The sequence below is a fragment of the Penaeus japonicus genome, unplaced genomic scaffold (assembly GCF_977035675.1).
Source record: "Penaeus japonicus unplaced genomic scaffold, GWHDUDI00000001_assembly GWHDUDI00000029, whole genome shotgun sequence".
Lineage (NCBI taxonomy): Eukaryota > Metazoa > Arthropoda > Malacostraca > Decapoda > Penaeidae > Penaeus > Penaeus japonicus.
This window is the reverse complement of record NW_028234431.1, coordinates 17363438-17370937: the sequence shown is the minus strand read 5'-3', so window position 1 is coordinate 17370937 and position 7500 is coordinate 17363438. Positions and strand designations below refer to the sequence as shown.

The window sequence follows — 7500 nt, the reverse complement described above, 5'->3', positions numbered from 1 at the left end:
CAAAATAGATTTAATAATCTTTTCTTATCATGTCTGTTAGGTATGCTCATGATAGCGGTGAACTATTCCGTTGCCTCAGCGGGATGAATGTTTTCACTGTGAAAGCAAGAAACAGCTATGCAAAAAGCGAAGCGTCTGATTACACGGGTCGTAAACTTGCATGATAAAGCTGACACAATACTCCACAGGAAGGGGGGGTGGGGGGCTGATAGGGATGTGGTGGGCTATGGTCCCGCTCCTCCTACTAACATTCTCTCATCCTCACTCATTATGAGGTATAAAACAATTAAGATTTAACCTATACTTAAATAACATCCAAATAGAAAAAATGGAAAACAAACAAACACCCTCGAGGCTGCTTGACGAGTTTGACGGCCAGGCGGAAGGAGGGGGGGGGGGAGGAGAAGAAGGAGGAAGAGGAGGAGGAGGAGGAGGAGGAGGAGGAGGAGGAGGAGGAGGGTGGGGCTGCGACGGAACTGGACGCACCGACCGGTTATGGGCGCGTCCCGTTACCCGGACTGCGTCAGTCACCTCTGACCCCCGCGTGGTCATCAAGTCACCATCTTCAGTTCACGAGGGTCGTCTCGTCGTCAACACCTGTGTTTTTCTCACGGAAAGTGGAAGAAATTGCTGACACATATGCAGTAAAGATGCCCCTTTTTGCCTCCCTCGAATGTGACGCTTTGCGATGAGTCCAACGGTTGTGGAAATAGAGAAAGTAGGTGGATACCCTTCTCTCTCTCTCTCTCTCTCTCTCTCTCTCTCTCTCTCTCTCTCTCTCTCTCTCTCTCTCTCTCTCTCTCTCTCTCTCTCTCTCTCTCTCTCTCTCTCTCTCTCTCTCTGTCTCCCCCCCCTCTCTCTCTCTTTCTCTCTCTCTCTCTCTCTCTCTCTCTCTGTCTCTCTCTCTCTCCCCTCTCTCTCTCTTTCTCTCTCTCTCTCTCTTTATATATATATATATATATATATATATATATATATATATATATAGTTAATTATATAATTACATATATATGCGTGTATGTGTACGTATGTATGTATGTATATGTATATATATATATATATATATATATATATATATATATATATATATATATATATATATATATATATATATATATATATATATATATATATATATATATATATATATATATATGTGTATGCATGTGTGTATGTATATATGTGTGCGTGTGTGTGTGTGTAAGTATGCATTTATATATATACGTGTATATACGATAAAAAAAAACTCCGAAAAAATTATACATGTAAACAGCAGTCTTAAATCACACCTGACTGGGAACCCTAAACGTCGCGATACTCTTACTCAAAGTGCGTGACGTGCGTGGCGCGAGCATCAGCGCATCAGTATTCCATTGAGCTTGGGCCTAATACTCTCATTAAAACTATATTTTATCAACTTTATTCTTTTTATTCGTTTATTTCTATTTCATGCTTCATTCCGGAGTTATGGTCGTGAGGGATAACTCTTGGCTATTACGTCACGCGACCCGTATTCCTCCCTCCTTGCGGCCTCCCTCACCTATGACCCTTTCCCACCCCGCGCCGCTTGACTCGATGGGAATACTCATCGACAGACATAGATAGCCAACAGCAAATCTCTATGTGTGTATTCACATTCATACACACGAAAAAAACAACAACAAAATACATACACAAGACACACATGCAAAAAGTTTCACATATACACACGCAAAAAAGAAAAAAGAATAAAAGAAACACACACACACACACACACACACTCACACACACAGACATACACACACATACACACACAGTCACACACACGCACACACACACACACACACACACACACACGGAGCAGATGCTTCGCCGGACTCATATGCACTATGGCAAGTCCGCTTGTGTCTGCCAGTGTTGACTCGTGAGAGAGTGCCAACGAGTGTTGACTCGATCTGAGCTTGGTCCTTACCCACCGTAGTGCCCAACCACCGCCTTTCACACATGTAGATATGCATTGTGTACGAGTATACAATAGCGTTATATTTCTTTCGACTGTATTTTCTCGACGTCAATTTCACTTTTTCACATGAACCTGTTGGTTGAATTCCGAAGCCCCGCCTCCAAGCTTGGCGTTCTGTTCGTCTACGTTTCCGGCTCTGCACGTGTACGGTAACAGTTAGTTCCGGTTCAGACACGTGTTCAGTATCCTGTGCTGCCTTGTTAGCGTGCGGGAAGGAGCGAGGGTGGGAAGGGACAGGAAGGAAGTGGTGGGAAACAAAGATAATTGTATCTATCATCCCTGTACTTCCGGTCTTCTCTAATACCGAGGTTATACTTAATGTTCCAATCGCCCTGCAGGCATGAGCTTCATTCCAGAGACCGACATAGATTTTGGACAAGCACCTCTGAGGCTTAGTTATCCAATGCCTGCAAAGAGAGGTCGCAAACTGGAATTTCACTTTAGAAATACTTTAAAGAAACGTAGTAAGTCTAGGAGATAACTTTCATATTGAAACGAAAGTTAATAAGGAATATTAATCATAATCGTAAGAAAAATAATTTCCTAATCGTAGAAATATGATTCATGTTTCAAACGTAAATCATTTTTTTTTATTCTGCTTGAACAAAGTCTGCAAATGATGGCGTCATTTTCTAAAAGTAAGCAGGTGGCTTTTAGGAGAGGCTCCCGAAGGCGTAGGTGGATGAAGAGGAAGAAAAGGGTGTGCAATGAACAGGAACAAATGGCAGGGGAAAAACACTCGCAATAGATATAAGGCATAAAAGACATAGAGAGGGAAAAGATAAATAGGGGTAAAGAGAAAAGTAGAAAGCACACACACACACACACACACACACACATACACACACACACACACACGTGTATGAGTGTATGCGCTTGTGTAAGACGGGAAATGTGGTAATGAGGCGGTCCTAGATCTCATTATTCGGTGTCTAACGGTCGCGAGGCGTGAAATGGGCTCAATACAGGTTCGCTTTACATGTTTTAATCAAACACAGGATACTGAGGCTTCTTTATTGGGTATGAGGGTCTATGAACTCTGATATATCGATCTTTCCATCTTTCTATCTGTTTGTATATATATCTGTCTGTCTATCTATCTGTCTTACACACACACACACACACACACACACACACACACACATATATATATGTGTGTGTGTGTGTGTGTGTGCATTTATGTATATTCGTAATGCTTTATCATAGCTTTTTACACTGCACGGATGGATGGCCGCGGTATTATTATCCTCGTAATATTCTCATAGCAGGGATTCTTATTCAATATCTCTCTGGGTTTTCCCTTTCCCCCTGACTTCCGCTTGCATCGTTTGTTGGGAAAATGAGTCGTAATTGTGCGTGAAAATAGCGTGACGCCTGTAATTGGCAACAAAGCGATCCCTGCGGACGATGTGCCGGTGTTCCTGGGAAGGAAATCCGTTCTCGAAACCGCACCAGAGAGTCTGAATTTTAAAGGCGGGGGAGAAAATGCGTGTAAAATCCTAGAACTCAGAGGAAACAACCACAGAACACACAGACATGCCTCCACATTTCCATTTTTGAGATATATACTGAGACGCACGTGCGCACAGACACCCTTGCACATCTGCAGACACAGACGCGCATAACGCACGCACATCTGCCCTAATCACTGAATAAACAAGTTTTAGAGGATGCAGCTGGCTGAAGGACGAACCTCCCGGGGACAATTAAAGGCAATGGTGATGATAGCAATAATGGAGTCGGGGCTGTATCGTTAAGCCGGCTGTATCGGCAATATTGCTGCTAATATAAAGGGGATTCTGGCCGAATTATGAAATGCATAATGCGACCGTGGAATGGCAATGACCATATTATGAAAATGCAGGGTGATGATGCTGATGGTTATAATAAAAAAAAAAGTTGTATAGGTTTGATAAGTGGCACTGAGAGGTGTTCATGGATGAATTGGTATGTGTGTCCTAGTTGTAGCAATGGTTTTAGCGATGTTTTTGTGTGTGATGTAGGTTGCGACTGTGGCCGGAGTCTATTATTAAGCGGTGAAGTTGGTCGTGCACCCGGCCGTACCGACGGCGGATACGACCTCTAGAACAAAAGCAGGATATTGATATTGATTGTATGTATGTATGTATATATATATATATATATATATATATATATATATATATATATATATATATATATATATATATATATGTACAAGTTTATCATGAAATCTCTCTCTCTCTCTCTCTCTCTCTCTCTCTCTCTTTCTCTATCTCTCTTTATATCTCTCTCTCTCTCCCTCTTTTTCCCTCTCGCTTCCTCACTTCCGAAATGCATGTTTCTTTCATATATATCATATATCTCTTGCCAAAGTTTTGTAAGTCACTGAATTCAAGCATCTTACACTACTAACATATAGCATTTGAAAAAAAATGTTTTAACTGTACATGAAGTACAGACGATGTTTAGAATTCAATATCTAAGCTTAGATTTATATTTGCATGTGTCGTTCACCGAACAAGTGATTTAACAGAATAAAAGTAATATTTTTCATTCTTTACATGGCGTTGTTCTTTTCCTCTTTCGTGGTCTATAATGATACTTAAAAAAAAGAAGAAAATCTGCTGTTTAAAGTTCACATTAAGAAGCCATGTCAATATTCTATTCTAGCAATAAGAAATAAAGGCAAAATTTACAACATTTAAACAAAATTTGCAATCATAGTGTTCATCGACATTCAGTGTTAACAGTGATATGAATGTCAACAGCAACAGGTACAGAGAACCTACTCCCTCCCACTCTCTCGCTCTCCCTCTTTCTCTTCTGAATCTTTCTCGATTTCTCGTCTGAGCACAAATCAAATCCAGAGTCGGCGTGATAGGTCTCCAGCCGTAATCAAGAAGAACAACGCCCGGGCGAATGGACGCGACTTTTTCGGTTTTGTGGGAATCTGTTTATTGTGGCAATTGGACGGAATCGATACGCGGAGGTAATTAGGTACCTGATTGCAACGCCGCTCAGACAACAGGTGCGAGCGAGCCAATACGGAAGCAGAATTTCAAATCAGAGCGCTCGCTGCAGATATCTGCGAAGACAATGAACCGATGCGATTTCATCCGGACCTTGTCGTTTTGCCATGTGCACAGTGGCTGGTTGGCTGAATCTATGGCTCTTTCGTTACTGAAAAATCAACATCTTATGCAAGCATCTATCAACACACATACATAGACACACACACACGGAGGTATGTCCATACACTCAAAAGGGGTGTGGTTGCCATGTACATGACTGCGATATGGAAAGCGGGCGACCCGCCATGCTCGAGCAAACAAGTACGGATCCCCACAAGATTCCACACCTCAGCGCGCAGACGCGTCACGGGGACGAATTTATGGCGAACGACGCTTTACGTCATATAACACCTGTCACAGAAAAAGAAACAGTGAAACCAAAATAAAACCAGAAGGGAAAACTAAGAAAGATTTTTTTTTTATATATATATCATTAGCTGTTGTATTGAACGATTACATTTACCAATATGAAATCAATACCCAAATTTAAGTATAACGGACAATAGAATGTAAAATCAGTGTGAAAAAGCAGATGGATTTTCATGAAAAAATACAATGAGTAATGAAGAAACAATATGAACCGTGTTGACGAGAAACAAGAAATCCAATTTCACAGGCATTGTCCGCTCCGGTTATCTGTGCCTACAACAGAATGATTGGTGTTCGTTCCCACCTTACAGCGTGCATGACAGAGCGTGGCTGTTTCAATTTCCATGTATATTAATTCCAATGCATTGGATGTATTCATGCAAACACGTGTGTGTTTGTGTATACATATATCTATATGACCCTATCTCTCTCTATATATACATTTCTATCTATCTATTACTATCTATCTATTACCTACTATCTATCTACTACTACTAACTGTCTATCTACATGAATATCTATCTATAACACACTAATCACACACACACACACATCTCTAACAATCCAGCATCTATCTAGACACACACACACACACACACACACACACACCATATACCACACACACACTATATATTATATATATATATGATATATATGTATATATTTATATATTATATATATATATATATATATGTAAATATATATATATATATATATATATTATATATATATATATATATATATATATATATATATATATATATATATATATATATATATATATACATACACACATACATATGTATATAAATATACATATCAATCAGGAAAAAGTAACAGCTGGGGAGCTACGTACATCATTCTTATTTCTCAGACGTTTCGAAGTATTCTAACTTCATCATCAGTGAAGAGGAGAAGAAGAAGAAGAAGAAGAAGAAGAAGAAGAGAGAGAGAGAGAGAGAGGAGAGAGAGAGAGAGAGAGAGAGAGAGAGAGAGAGAGAGAGGAGAGAGAATATATATATATATATATATATATATATATATATATATATATATATATATATATATATGTATATATATATATATATATATATATAATATTATATATTATATATATATATATATATATATTATATATATTTATAATATATATATATATATATATATATATATATAATATATATATATAATAGGTATATATATGTATATATCTATATATTATATATATATATATTATATATATATATATATGTATATATATTATATATATATATATATATATATATATATATATATACATATATATATATATATATATATATATTATATATATATATATATATATATATATATATATATATATATATAATATATATATATATATATATATATATATATTATATATAATATATATATATTTATATATATATATATATATATATATATATATATATATATATGTATATATATACACATATATACAACATATATATACACAAATGTGTGAGTATCCGTGTACCTATTTTTGTGCGTAAGTGTGTATACATCATTCAGTGCTTTGTCCATTGAATTTACTGTCAACATCATTATTAAGCAAGTGACCGCAGCCTCTGCCCGGTGACACAATATATGAATGGCAGCAGCACCACGCCCGCCATTATCATACCGCCATTGTCAACGTAATGATCACACACGGCCGACCCGAAGCCTCGCCCAACGTCACCAGCGCCAAAAAGGCTGCATACTCCACATTCTCTGAAAGTAAACGCATTCTGGAATTGAGGTCAAAGGCCGCCGGGGAAAGAGGCAGAAAGCTAATACCTCTTTCTCTTTCTCTCCTTTCAGACACAGGAGAGGCCGAGATTTTTTCCACTTGTCCCCGGCCATTTCCGGAAGGCGCGTTTTCCAAGAAGAAAGCCTGGGTGAGTTCTTTCTGCCTCCTCGTAAAAGCAGTCTCTTAAAGCTTTATAAAACAACTTAGAAATAAAGATAATGACTGCCATAGTGATGATAATAAGGATAACGATAATGATGATAACAATAATAACGATAACGACTATGATGATACCTATAAGA

The 7500-nt window shown here is 38.0% G+C and overlaps 1 protein-coding gene across 1 annotated transcript in view; it reads left to right on the top strand.

Moving 5' to 3' along the window:
• Window positions 1-7250: 7250 nt before the first annotated feature.
• The window catches only part of LOC122249689 (beta-1,3-galactosyltransferase 4), a 12047-nt gene continuing 11797 nt past the window's right edge, over window positions 7251-7500 (top strand). Inside the window, exon 1 of the mRNA XM_086553985.1 lies at window positions 7251-7346. The gene's annotated coding sequence lies outside the window, so the exon portion shown is untranslated. The remainder of the gene's footprint in view (window positions 7347-7500) is intronic.